The following is a 13,760-nucleotide window of genomic DNA, read 5'->3' as shown; positions in this document are numbered from 1 at the left end:
TCGCTCAGTGGGTTAAGGATCTGGCTTTGCCATGAGCTGTAGATGCAGCTCAGATCTGGCATTGCTGTGGCTGTGGCACAGGCCAGCAGCTATAGCTCTGATTAGACCCCTAGCCTGGGAACCTCCATATGCCCTAAAAAAGACAAAAAGACAAAAAAAAAAGAATAAGATCCAGGGAGTTCCCGTCGTGGCGCAGTGGAAACGAATCCGACTAGGAATCATGAGGTTGTGAGTTTGATCTCTGGCCTCGCTCAGTGGGTTAAGGATCCTGTGTTGCCATGAACTGTGATGTAGGTCACAGATACGACTTGGATCCCATGTTGCTGTGGCTGTGGTGTAGGCCAGCAGCTATAGCTCTGATTCAACCCCTAGCCTGGGAACCTCCACATGCCAAGGGTGCGGCCTTAAAAAGCAGAAAAAAAAAAAGGGAATAAGATCCAGAACTTCTGACTCCAAGGCCAGTGCTCTCCCATGCTACTAGCTTCAGCTGCATGCCACTAAATGCATCTATGAGAAGCATATTTCCATTTCTACCTTCCTAGAAAAAAGCATTGGTGCAGGTGTGCCGTGTCCGGTTGTTACTGGGCCTGCTTTAGAAATGAAGGGTGAGCTTAATTTCCAAATAAAGTTACTGCTAGAAAGTTTGCAAAATGTGGATTTCATACTAAAGAGTTGTTCTGATTAGAGGGAAGTGGGAAGGAGGCCAAGGCAAATGTAAAGGGAGACAGCTGGAAATGCAGGTGTACAGACTTATAAATGACTCTGTAGCTCTTCGCAAGAGTTCCCCCAGACCCACAGCTCAAGGGGAGACTGGGGCTCTGTTGCACTCAAGTAACACGAAGGCCTGTGTGGAGGGCCGGGGCCAGACACTCCAGCTCCCACTAGGACGGGTCTTAATTAGCTTTCTTCCCAAAGTCAAGAGTGATAGGTACCTTGCGGGAGCCTGTCCAGGGCACAAGAACCATCTTTCTCTGAGAGCTGTCCCCACGCCCAGCCCTGACTTGGCACCTCACAGAGATACACACATCCAAGCACAGCTGATTGGACAAGACTGGTCGCCTGACCCAAGTCGGGCCCATCAAGTTCTCTTTCTCCCTGTAGCCCGGAATTAGGATAGACCCCAGGAAGGAGCATTGGTCAGCCCAAGGTGGATGCCTTAAACTGAGAAAAAGCAGGAGCTCTGAGGCATACATTTTACTCCACGTACATGTGAAACAGACCAACTCATATTACATCCTATCAGGCCTTTATTTACTATTAATGTTTTTGTCAGAGGGAGACAGGAAGAGCGTGAATAAGGGTCTGGGTTCCCAAGAGCTTTGGAACTGCTGTCCCAACTGTCCCTGCATTCTATAAGGTACTTCAGCATCCCAATACCCAGGTTTTTCTCTTTCTCTCTTTCTCCCCCTTTCCCAAGCTGTCCCCACTTGCTGTAATTGATTTCTGATATTAACAACCAAAAATACCTTGAATAAAATCCCAAGCCAGAGAAATCACCCTTCAGTTGATGACTGTTTGGCATGGCCACCTGCAACCCAAAGAAGGCTCACCCCCGCCACCTCCAAAGGCCCATGCAGTGAAATTTAGAGATGGATCTGAAGCCAACTTTGGACCCAGTGTATGCTTCATGAAGTGATTTAAAGTAAACAGAACACAATGAATAAGTAAACTGAACTAATTCCTAGAACTATTGTTTCAAAATAAAAATCAGGTCCACTCAGGGTTAAAGTGGCATCTGGCTGGACGCTCCCCATGAAATGTCTCTAAACATCTCCCTGAATTACTTACACAACAGAAAAAAAGACAAAAATTCACATCAAAAATGAAGACTAACCAACTAACTGTTACCAGAATCTAGAAGGAATTTCTATCACATAAATAAAGCTAACGACACTAAACTGCATTGAGACAGGCAATCCATGTCTCACCTTGTAAAACAGACTGGCCCTTGAAAAATGATAGGAATCCTTTGCCTTTCTCCTGCTTTCTACCCCCAGCTCAGAGATCCAATACAAGCCAAACATGGCTGTTTACTATGGGTGCCACGCTTTGGATGGGCCAGAGAACTGTTCTGTCTCCCCCAACCTATCTACATCCATTCACAGAACACAGTTCCTGGGAAACAATGGAGCAGGAAGTAGAAGGGGGCTAACAACAGCATATCATATGTTGGAAGGTATTTTTCCCACACAAGATGCTTCGTAGGCAGGACAAAGGCAGTTTGTGCTAGAAAGTAAGATTTTGACATACTATCAGTTCTGAACGTTCAGGCAGAAGTAAGAGGAGACCTCACATCAGATCAGCAGGGCTACACAAGATGAATCCCATCAGTTCTGGGAACTGCTGAGAAGCCGTGCCCCACAACTGGCCCTCCAGCTGCACACCCAAGGACAGTGCAGTGACCAAAGCCAAGGACAAGCCACAATTCCTCTCTCAGCAAGCACCAAGTCTCCATAGAGCTCTACTTGCCTTAAGGTAAATTGAAGAAAGCAGTGAGCAGGAATAGGGCCATGGATCCTACAAAAAAGCAATGCCACATACGGGGAGGAGAGCATCACCCAGAAGACTAAGAAAAAGAGCACACCTCTGAAGACGATTTTAGAAATTTGGCATCTATCATATGAAAAACAAAACATGGCCCTACGAAGTTGAAACTGAAAAAAAAAAAAAATTCCTATGGTGGCTCAGTGGTTAATGAATCTGACTAGCATCCATGAGGATGCAGATCTGATCCCTGGTCTTGCTCAGTGGGTTAAGCAACTGGCGTTACCCTGAGCTGTGGTGTAGGTTGCAGACGTGGCTCAGATCTGGCATTGCTGCAGCTGTGGCATAGGCCAGCAGCTGGTAGTTCCATTTAGACCCCTAGCCTGGGAACCTCCATATGCCACAGGTATGGCCCTAAAAAGATAACAAAGACCAAAAAAAGAAAAGAAAGAGAAATTGAAAACCATATGGAAAACAAGCTGAGATAACTGATACTGGGACAAGATTCAAAGACTGCCACTTAAGGTGATATTGTATGTTCTGACAAAAAATGTGATGGGGGAAGAAGCTCCTTTGTTTACACAAAGTCTAATTGTGAATCTTTTTAAATAAACAATGAAACCTAAATTTTAGACCACAAGAGACAGCAGTTAGCTAAAGTGGTGGAGTTTTTTTTTTGGTAAATATTTCATCCGAAATAACATTAGACAATGTTCCGTTATTACCCACCCAGGTTTCAGACACTTTCTTGTGAGAGTTCTTTTCTTCTTTTATCAAATGTCTAAGAAAATCAGAAATCCACACAGCCACTCGGGAAAGGCGGTGTTCTGATGAAACTTTTTTTTTCTTTTTTTTTGGGCAGAAGTGATGGGAGTGTTAAAATCCAGTAATTACTTCATTACCTCATTTGAGATAGTTTCATTGTCCAAATTACTCTCTTTTCTTAGCAGGAACAATGAGTAATTAAGAAAGCAAAATTCAAGGCAGTTCTTATAGAAATTTCATAAGAATTTTGTGAAAATCTTTTATAAACGGTACATGGTGATTTCAGAATATATATTATTAAATTCAGCTGCTATACAGAAACATTCAATATTTGTATATTAGACGAAATATAATAAAAGTGTATTTGTCACTTAGAAAACAGCCCAGGAGTTCCCACTGGGACTTAGTGGCTTAAGGATCTAACATCTCTGTAAGGATGCAGGTTCAGTCCCTGGCCTCGCTCAGTGAGTTAAGGATCCAGCCTTGCTGCAAGCTGTGGCATAGGTCACGAATGCAGCTTGGATCTGGTGTTGCTGTGGCTATGGTGTAGGCCTCAGATGCCGGACTCATTCATCCCCAGCCAAGGTGTGGAAAGAAAGAAAGAAAACAGCCCGAAGCAAATGTCCCAAGTTGCCAAGAGCAGCTGTCCTTGGGCACCCAAAATAACAAAAGTTCTGCCATCTTCATCACGTGGCCTCCAAGGCTGTCATTGTCATCTCCTGGCACTCAGCTGGAATGAGGAAAAAAGAACATAGAGAAGAGTTCACTGCACATTCTTATGTAAGTCCTATAAGTCACACACGTCACTGGAATTCACTAGAACTCAGTCACATGGTAAATATTAGGGGGCTTCAGGCCTATAAAGAAGAATCTGACCAATGGTCCCCAAGAACAGATAGAAAGGAAGCTAGTTTGGGTAAGAAAAATATTTCCAAGAAAATAAAATGATAAGATGATCAGTGTACAACTATAATATAAGAAAATTCATCAAGTTTAAAAAAAAGAAAATAAAATGATTAAACAGTAATTGAAAGCTATACATAGGAAGCAGTAAATGAATGGAATTGACATGGCAGAAAATCAAATAAGTATTATAGATGGCAAACTTAAGAAACACTTCCAAAATGCAGAGAAAGCAAAGAATTGAAACTATCATATTTCACTGATTCTAAGATGTCCATTTTTCCAAATGACAACAGTTCTGAAATCAGGATAAGCCTTACGATCAGTGGCATCTTGGACCTGAGAGCCGTCCCAGTGAGGCTGTCAAGTTCTGGGCATGGGTGAACGGTGGTCTCAGCTGTTCATGTGGTAAGCACTTTAATTGAATTATGTACATTGTCGCAATTACATGTGACTTTAATTGCCATTTAAAATGTCTTTTAAAAGATTACACTATGATTTGGCATTGAAGCAAGAAGTTATTGTGTAGGTAGAAAGGCGTGGAATTAGAGCAGCAGGATGTAATTTAATAAGCAAATATCTGTTATTGGAGCAATGACTGCAACTCTTTCTAAGGCAAGTGCTTTACAGAATCCAGGAAAGGGAAAAGAAGAAGCTTCGAAGCTGTATTATGCTTTATAACGGAGATGTACGCAAAAGGGATTGCCTGACTCATGCCAAACAATGCAACTGTAGGACAAGAAAAACTGCCAAATCTCTCAAAATCGATGAAATATTTCAAAACAAGAAAGAAGCTGATATGATCAACTTACCAATTTCACAGGACTATGATTACGGCATCATGCCATAGTTTAATTGGCACCATTTTTTTCTTCCTTTGTTGTACATAAAATATAGCGCCTCTTACAATTAATAAAATAAAGTAATTAAAAAAGAAGATGACAGCTATGGAAGACCAGAACAGAGATTCAGCCCAAAAATTATGTTTCTGAAGGAAAATCCAGATCAAAGAAGAAGCAATCACTGAAGATACAGTGAAAGAAAACTTTCCGAAAAGGGAGGGGAAGGGGGGAACCTGAGAGAATGAAACAGGTTCATCAGGTTCTGGGGGAAAGTAACTAAGAGAGAGTCACACCTAAAAATATCCTGACAGGAGTTCCCATAGTGGTTCAGCAGTAACGACCCAACTAGTATCCATGAGGATGTGGGTTCATTCCCTGGCCTTGCTCACTGGGTTAAGGATCTGGCATTGCTGTGAGCTGTGGTATAGGTCGCAGACACGGCTTGGATCCCACATTGCTGTGGATGTGGTATAGGCCAGCGGCTACAGCTCCAATTCAACCCCCAGCCTGGGAAATTTATGTGCCATGGGTGTGGCCCTAAAAAGACAAAAAAATTTAAAATAAATTAAAATATCCTGACAACTTTTAAAATTCAAAACATGTTGTACAGATGAAACAGAGAGAGATCCATACCAAAAATAGGATATAAAAATATCTATAAAGGAATAAAAATTATGCTTGGTCTTCTCTTCTACGATAGAGCTATGTCTATACAGTTTTGACATGGAAAAGATTTAGACTCGAGTATTTTCCTCACGGATAAGTTTTAGTTTTTGAGAGGAGATAACAAAAAGACATTCATAAGAGCTCAAAATATAAAAGGACTAGCAGTGAGCATTAAAGCCAATCAGACGTAAGGACAGGTCTAAGATAGTTGTTTAAATACAGTTACAAGACAGAATGTAAGTGTCAAAAATTTAGAGTCAGGACACACACAACATCTAAAAAAAAAAATTTAGCAGCAACCCAAATTTCAAAGCCATATTTAACTAATAAACTTTCGAGTAAAAACGGAGAACAGAAGGAAATAAAAAGATACAAAAGTCATTATCTTACATAGCTGTGAGCCCCCCAAATACCATTTTACCCTTAACTTTATTACTGAGAGAAATACTGATTGGTGTTCACATATATTTTTAGAAACATATGGGGAGCGGGGAGCTGTGTTTCCAAAGACAAATAAAACTTCACCCTTGCCTCAAGGTCTTTAGTCTGAAGACCTCCAGCCAACACACAGGATAGATTTTCATTTGTACCGAGAATAAACAAATGTTAAATTCTTGGAAGAAACCTATGGAAACCAGTCTTCAAATGATGATTAGACCTTCCTGCCTACTGGGATTTTCCATTCCTTCTGGGAAAAGACTCCTAAAATCGAGTGTGAAAAAATACAGAGTTCTTGTTCGCAATGGTGCTTCTATACCTACAAGCACCACACACACACACACACACACACACTCCCACAGCCCATGTCCGTGTAGGCTGTGACCATCCTCAGGCTGTACAGCTTTGGCCAACAGCACCACTGGTGTCACAGAGAAAGAAAGACACAAAACTTGAGACCACAGGGAAGTTCTCTATGGTGACTCTTAACGACATACACGGCATTTAGGCCTGAAGTCAGTACATGAATCAGGTGGGTTTTCTGGTTGTTTGGGTTTTTTTTGTGTTTTTTTGTTTTGTTTTGTTTTGTTTTTTGTTGTTGTTTTTTGCCCTTTAGGGCTACACTCACAGCATATGGAGGTTCCCAGGCTAGGGGGTTGAATCGGAGCTGTAGCTTCAGCCTACGCCACAGCCACAGCAATAAGGGATCCAAGCCACATCTGCAACCTACACCACAGCTCACAGCAACTCGGAATCCTTCACCCAGTGAGCAAGGCCAGGGATCAAACCTGCATCCTCATGGATGCTAGTCAGATTCTTAACCCCTGAACCACGACGGGAGCTCCTAGGTGTTTTTTTATCTCCTAATTTAATGCTCACAATAACCATCCGGGTAGATACCATTTTTCCAGCTTTACAGATGTGCAAGCTGAGGCTCAGAAAGATTGTTTTCCAGGTTGATTACGTAAACAGTAAGCAGGTGGCAGAGGCAGATCTCCAAGCCAGGGATTTCTGGCATAAACATTTCATCACACTGTGCCACACCACATCTCTAATTCAAAGAGAGAAAGTAGAAGGAAAGGGAGGCAGAGATTAATTGTATAATTCATGAAAGTATCAGTGCAGGTGCTTCCTCTTTTACAAAATAATAATACCATGGGCTGAACCCTTTCCTGGTACCTCACTAAGCCTCTCTAAAACATCCACAAAGTGGACACGGGGCTACTTTTTCTCTAACATAAATGGTTTTGAGACATCCTCAGGGAGTGCCCTGGTGCCTGGGGCCAGATTAGCAAGTACCAACTAATACGCCTTCGGTTCTCTTTGTTTCTTCAGTATTCTGGGCTAACCTTATTCCTGCCAGGAAGGAAGATTAGATTTAAGTCACTGGTTTACTCTAAAGAGTTCTAAAAAGTTGTTTCGTTTTGGCCACCCGGTGGCATATGGAGTTCTCAGGCTAGGGGTCAGATCTGAACCACAGTGGCGACCTAAGCCACAGCTGCGGCAATGCGGCATCCTTAACCCACAGTGCTACCTGGGGATCAAACCCACTACCAAGACACAGCCGATCCCCTTGTGCCACCGCGGGAATTCCACTTTTAAAAGTTCTAATGCATTCCTCCTTCCCAGGGTCTTGAGGAGGGGATAACACTTAAGATAAAAGAATGTATCTCTAATAGTGATATTTTAGACACTAGCAAGGGACTTATTTCTAAGCCCCTCCCTGAAAAAAAAAAAAAAAACCTTCATATCACACACCACACCACACTAAGACCATGGTTCCTCATGTGTGTACCCAGGGCCTTGGCGCATCTGGATGTCCCCTAACTCTGTGTCTTGCACCTCTATAAATCCCGCATAGACACTCAACAAGGGTGTAACCACAGTGTTCCAACCCCAGCTCCCAGACTCCGGGAGACATGCAGCCGCCACTGTGGGGACCCCGCATCTGCTTCTGCGGTTCCTTCCCACCAGGATCAGCCCAGACAGCCTCGGCGCCAGCGTCCTCTGCCCACCCGCGCGTCCCGAGCCGCCCGCGTCTCCGCGACCCCGCCCCGCCCCGCCCCGCCCGGATGCTCCGAGGCAGCGGGCGGGCAGCTGCTGCCACCTCTCGGCCGCCTCTAGCCCGGCTGCACTCGGCCCTCTCCCACCCCCACCCCGCCCCGAAATCCTCCCGAGGGATCGTGATCCCTGGGCCTGGGTCGGTGGTGACCCATTCTTCCTTCCGGGCCAGGCCCACTGCGCTCTCGGAATGGATGTGGGGTGAGCGCGGCCAGCCCCCACCTCCTCCAGGGTTTTGAGGCGCAGGTGCCCGCGCCCCCTCCCGCCTGGAGATCCCGCGACGCCACTCCCTTCCCCCAGGCCATAGCCTGGCCCCCAGGACACCGGAAAAAAACAGGACCCTCTGCCCCCCTCAACCCCGCCCTCCTGACTGCAGAAAGGAATGCGGCTTGGTGCAGAGGTTTTTAAATTCAGATGCCTTTGTCGGTGCCACTGAATGCGAAGTCTCCAGGACAGGACAGGAAATTATTTTTGCCAAGTTTCCCGGATGATCCAAACGGTCAGGCCGGCTGGGGACCCACTGAGAAAATCTACATGACCTTTTCTCATTACCTGCTGGCGGGCACAAACACGCACGCCCGGGGATGTCGAAGGCAAACACCTCCTAACAGGCCCAGGGCTTGGAAGGAGAAGGGTTTAACTGACAGCACTGTCACCTAGCCCTGGGTGGGTTTGCAAACAAACCCGCTCATAGTGCCTTTACTGGCTCAGAAATTTTTTTTTTCATAGTCCCCAGTGGCCAACAGAAATACCTCCTATTAAGAAAAAATAGGAACAATATAGTAAGTATTTATGTCCTAATAACTAAGTAGCTATCAGAAAAAAAAATACATATACATTGAAAAATAATGATATTTTTCTTTCCTTCTTAAATAACCACAACTACTCAGGGGATGTGTGTGGTGTACCCTGTGGGCAGTGTACAGCCTCACAAAACTTGGAATCAGATTAGACAGCGCCACCCTCATTTCCTGTCCGACACTGATTTTCCCATGGTGCCTGCTTTTATCACAGCGACAGTTAAAAAGACAACTTCACAAAGATATGTCCTCCAAAAGCACCAAAGGCAATGTCATGGAGAAACTGCAAGCTCTCCTGAGCTGGTGAGTAGTTTGCATGGAGCCCAACAGATGTTGAATGTCCCCCTTAAACACTGAACATCCTGGGGAGCCCTGTGAATTCACTGCAGGGCTCCAGGAACCCCTAGAGCAGAATTGGGAAGCATGCATGGATTTAGCATCACAGTCCCCAGGGTTGAAGGAGCTCCAACTACAAGGACCTTCTTTCTTCCCTTGCAGGAGCCAGGCACTTACCCTTCCCCGCACATCTCGTGCGTCCTTTCGGTCTTCTCTGCGTTGAACGCTCTTCCTTCCCCAGGTCCTGGCGAGGCAGACAGTCTCTCAGTCTTCAGGTTCCAATGTCACTGCACAGTCTGACGCTGCCTCGGCTTCCTACTAAATCACCCCCTGCTATGCCGGCCTCTGTCCTTGTCTTGGGAGCTCTGACTGCGATCTGAAATTCTCCTGTTTGTTCATGTATTGGTTCATCCACTTGCTTCCCTGTCAGAATGTGAGCTTTAGGAGAAACTTTTTGTTCATTACCAATTCCCCAGAACCCAGAACAATGCTTAGCGATAAGCAATCAGTGATTGTTTACAGAACGAATGCAACCACTCCGCCCAGCTCGAGAGATAAAAGTGTGACGAATGTGTTTTATGTGTGCTGTCCCCTTTGATCTTCCCAGTGACTATTAAAAAACAGATATGATGAACCCCACTTTGTAGATAAGGAAATCATGGCTCAGAGAAGTTAAGTGTTCAAGGCTGCACAGCTAATGCATCCGCGCTAGACTGAAATTCAGGGCCAGCTGACACCAAGGCCACTTTTCCTAAAATCACATCATCTCCCATGGACTTCCCGTTATTTGCCCAGAAGAGCTGTGGCCGGCGGCAAAGTCAGGAAGGGAAGGCGGGGCGGGGCGGGGCGGGGGGGGGGGGGGGGAGGTTCATCTGGAGAGTCCTTAGAAGAGAAGCTGGCCCAGGCTGGAACTCGCTGTCTCCTGGCCTCCAGCAGAGCCAGCACAGGTGTCCATCCACCTGGGAAGGTCTCGCCTCCAATTCTCCTGCCAGCGGCTCAGGGATGCCTCTGGCAGCCATATCCTTGGCCTGGCACAGGTTCCGCTGTAAACTCAATGATTCGTGTAACTGGTGGCTGCCGCTCACTGCCAAGTTCCTCTTGATCACCCTGACAGGTGGGGGGCCACACACACACAGCTGCAATCAAGGATTTGCTGAGCACCTCTGCACCACACTGGGTGCTAAGGGGGCCCACCTTTTAGACACTTCCCCATTGAAGCAAGGATTTTCTTTTTTTTTTTTTTTAATTTTGTTTTATGGCTGAACCCACAGCATATGGAAGTTCCCAGGCCAGGAATTGAATCCGAGCTGCATCTTTGGCCTACATCACCACAGCTGCAGAAATGCCAGACCCCCAACCCACTGCGCCTGGCCAGGGATCAAACTGGCACTGCCAGGGACACAGGCAAGATCATTAACCCACTGTGCCACAGTGGGAACGCTAATGCCAGATACTTTAACCCATGGCACCTGGCTGGGGAATCTTCCGCAGCAACTCAAGTCACTGCAGTCAGATTCATAACCCACTGCGTCTCAGCGGGAACTCCTGAAGCCGGGATTATCAGGACACACTTATCTGCAGTCCCTGCAGGAAATTTTAGGTTGTATGCCCCTTGCTGAGGTGCTTCGAAGGGGATCCAGGTCAGATATCAGATGGACGTTAAGTTTGAGAAGCCTGTACAAGGAAGAGTAGATTAAAATTTGGTCTGTAAAATCTAGACCTGGGCTTTGTCATTATCCCTCATGGGCTTTGCTTTTAAACTGGGTGGTTTGGGCAGAACAATTCACCTTTCCTCTCCTTACCGTTACACTCCCCTTTGCTGGCCGAGCCAGATCCTGCTACTGCTTTCAGACTCAGTCGCCTCAGTGCCTCCTCCAGGAAGCCTTCCCAAGCCCCCACTGGGCCAGGTACCTCTCCTCTGTGCTCCAAACACCCCACATATGACTGGACGGTAATTCCACCTGTGTCAGGGGTGGGGGGGGTCTGTCGCCCCCACCAAATTGGCCGCCAATTGGCTATTGCACCCCAGCTCTTAGCACCGTGCCCAGCACAGGGCAGGAGTTTAGGAGTAAATACCTGTGATGAATGAGTTACTGACTCCCCAGACCGCATGTTCCGACGTGGTTAGGAAGACCACCCCAGTTCTAGTCTCTGTGCTGCTGGCCTTCATAGGATCTTAGAAGACACCTCAGAGGGCATCTAGCCCAGCTCACAGGCACCTGCACCTTGAGGTCCCCGCACTGGAAGGGCAACCTGCTAAACCCATAACCAGCAAGAGAATGAGCCCCTAGAAAAGGCTTGGCTACAGGCTACCGTAGTTCTTAAGGTTCCGAGCCTGTATCACTGACAGTTTAGAAAAAACTCTTTATGACTCAACGTCATTATCTTCTGCTCTAGGTCAGGGACCAGGACTCACTCCCCTGGCACAGAATGAGGTCATGGCAACTGCTCCCTCTTGGGTTTGTGACATGACCTCCACCCACAGCAGCCACCCCAGCCTCCCTCATAGCAAAAATAGCTTGCCAAAAAGTTGTCAGAAAAGCAATCAACACGAGGCTGGGGAAAAAGAAAGTAGAAACGTGTAAGAACAAAGGAGATGGCACATACCAGCAAAGCGTGCGATGGCCTGCCTGGAAGCCTGCATCAGAGGCGGGGGTGGGGACCCCAGGCTCAGCCATCCGGCTCTTCCCCTGGTGCTTCATCTCAGATGAGCAGAGCCCCCTCTTTCATCAAGAGCTCCTGCTTGGTTGGTGTGGGAGCCTGCAGGGACCACCTGAGCCCAGGATGAGAGAGATCAGCAGCCAGTCTTTCCATGACCCGTGGAGAAACAGCAGCTTCTCCGCAGCAGAACTCAGACAGGCAGGAGAGAGAAGAAACATTTCAGAATCACGAGGTGACCAACTGCCTGCTGACCGGCAAGTTCCTCGGGAGAAATCAGAGACAGAGACAGAGCAAGACGGAGAATGAGACCAAGACACATGAACACAAACTGAGAAACAGAAGCCAAGGACTTAAAAGGGAATTTTTCCAAAGAATGAGCTCCCAAGCAGGAGGGGCCCTGCTGAGAGTCGGGAGGGGACTATGAAAGCATAACCAGAAGGTTCCAGACCCCACCCCTGCAAACTGCAAAGCCAGCACACATTTATTTTCAGGTCCCAAACTGTGGTCACCTGGGGCTTAGACTCCACGCCCCCACCAACCAACCGGCGCATCAGCGCAACAGCACCTGGGCAGCCCAATGCGGGCCTCCACCAGGAGGTGCCACTGCCACGGCCACACTGGCCACGAGGACAAGCCCCAGCTCTGACCCCTGCCTCTCAGGCCCTCCCATGGGCTCCACCACACAGCACAGCTGAGTCCAGCTACATCCACCATGCATTTCCAGGAGGAGTGGAAGCACAGAAAGACCTCCACAGGCCCCTTACCCCCCGGCCTCCCACCTCCCACCCACCACCTTCACAGGGCCAGGCCTCACGCATCTCCCACCGCCCGAAACATGCCAAGCCGTGCCAGCTCTGGAGTCCGAGTCAGAGAGATGGTGCCTCACCCCAGCTGAAGGCCTTCTCCCGAAATCAGCGCACACCCTGGACTACCCCCTCTCATACCCAGGCCCCTCCAGGGGCACCACCCCCGCCCACCCTGTAGTCCCGACCGGGCTGGGGCACGACCATCTCCCACGGTCAGACAGCTGCACGTTCCCCAGATCTGGCTGGTTCCATCCTTGATAACCTTGGCCAAGGGGTGGGCGTGTCAAAAGCTCAGCTCAGTCTCTTCATAAGAGTGAAAATTTGGAGGAGTTCCCATCCTGGCTCAGTGGTTAATGAATCTGACTAGGAACCATGGGGTTGCAGATTCAATCCCTGGCCTTGCTCAGTGGGTTAAGGATCCGGCGTTGCCATGAGCTGTGGTGTAGGTTGTAGACTTGGCTGGGATCCTCTGTTGCTGTGGCTCTGGCGTAGGCTGGCAGCTGTGGCTCCTATTGGACCCCTGACCTGGGAATCTCCACGTGCGTGGGAGCGGCCCTAGAAAAGACAAAAAGACAAAAAAATAAAAATAAAAAGTGAAAATTTGGAAGGCCAATCTCACCAAAGTTCCTTTCCACATGTAGATGCCAGTGAATGCTCACCTCAAAACTATCTGTTAAAAGTTTGCAAATTATCAGGAAAACGTGCCTTAAAGCCACAATGACTTATCACCTCACATCTGTTAGAATAGCTCTTATTAAAAAGATAAGAAAAGGGAATTCGCACTGTGGCCCAGCAGGTTAATGATCTGGCTTGTCTCTGTGGTGGCCCCAGTTTCATCGCCAGTCTGGCACCATCGGTTAAGGATTCAGTGTTGCTGTAGCTGTGGTGTAGGTCACAGTGGCAGCTCAGATTCGATCCCTGGCCTGGGAACTTCCACATGCAAGGGGTGTGGCCCAAAAAGGAAAGAAAGAAGTGCTTTACAGATGCGGGGGAAAAGG

The 13,760-nt window shown here is 47.3% G+C and overlaps 1 long non-coding RNA gene across 1 annotated transcript in view; it reads right to left on the bottom strand.

The window, feature by feature from the left end:
* The window catches only part of LOC125111059 (uncharacterized), an 81,369-nt gene extending 71,313 nt beyond the window's left edge, over positions 1–10,056 (bottom strand). Inside the window, exon 1 of the long non-coding RNA XR_007130821.1 lies at positions 9,473–10,056. This is a non-coding gene — a long non-coding RNA (uncharacterized LOC125111059). The remainder of the gene's footprint in view (positions 1–9,472) is intronic.
* Between the last annotated feature and the right edge of the window lie 3,704 nt (positions 10,057–13,760).

The sequence above is a fragment of the Phacochoerus africanus genome, chromosome 11 (assembly GCF_016906955.1).
Source record: "Phacochoerus africanus isolate WHEZ1 chromosome 11, ROS_Pafr_v1, whole genome shotgun sequence".
In the NCBI taxonomy this organism is placed as follows: domain Eukaryota; kingdom Metazoa; phylum Chordata; class Mammalia; order Artiodactyla; family Suidae; genus Phacochoerus; species Phacochoerus africanus.
The sequence above is the reverse complement of the archived record's forward strand: the minus strand, read 5'-3'. Positions and strand labels throughout refer to the sequence as shown.